Below are 1,025 nucleotides of genomic sequence, written 5' to 3'. Positions count from 1 at the left end.
TAGAATAGACATAAAATATACTAATTCAGTATTTTTAATTCAGTATTTTTAAATACAATGTCTCTATATATGAAATTCATATGTATAACATAATTTTATGTTTTTATATTTTTTTTCGATATTCTATCTCTTAAATAAACGCAGCTTTAATATTTGTGACTTGTGACGAGCTAATTCTAATTTGTCGGTTTTGGTAGGGGCACATAGTTTTAAACTTTAACGTATGGATAGATAGTAGAAATGAATTTTTTTAAAAATATTTTATTATTTAATATTTTTTTTATCTTATTTAAAAAAATTATAAAAATTAAATTAAGAGATAATTAAACCAATCATCCAAGTTCACGAAAAAAGTATGTCTTTCTAGTTCCTTGAAGCCTTGAAGGGGCAACTTGGTTGTGATTTGTGAAGTAGCCTTTAATTTGAACTGACCCATAGTATTATATATACTACCACTCATGGTTTTTGTGAATTTTATAGCAGCAAGCCAGCAACGCCGAAAGGTTCATTGTTTTTACCCCAACTTTGATGTAGGCCATGTAGTTGACTAATTAAAGAGAACACATTATTGATTATTCCTTCAACTTGCAATTCTATACGGTGCCATTTTATTTAATCTTTGTGACGACTCTTTGAATATTTGAAAGGGACTAGTAGATTTAATTTTAATCACCATTTTTCTTATCCATAGGTCCTCCTATTAGTCCTATGTTCTTTTACTTGTTCCTTCTTTCGTTACATCACTAATTTCATGTTCTTTAACCTTTTCATACTACCATCTTATCAAAATTAATTTCATTCTCCCACGTCTCTTCTATCTTTTTCTTTTACTGTTTCTTCTGAATACCTGGCTATATATATGCTATTTACATTTTTCAACTTATTAATTTAAAAATACTTGGTTAAGGCACATGATGAGTTTGATGTAGACCATCGTGTAGTTGCCATAACTCAATAGGATATATATTCCATTACATCGAGAGTCGGTTTGAAAAGTAGCAACTTTTTTTTTTTAATTATGAAGA

Source organism: Arachis ipaensis, chromosome B02 (assembly GCF_000816755.2).
Source record: "Arachis ipaensis cultivar K30076 chromosome B02, Araip1.1, whole genome shotgun sequence".
NCBI lineage: Eukaryota > Viridiplantae > Streptophyta > Magnoliopsida > Fabales > Fabaceae > Arachis > Arachis ipaensis.
This window is presented reverse-complemented; position numbering follows the sequence as displayed.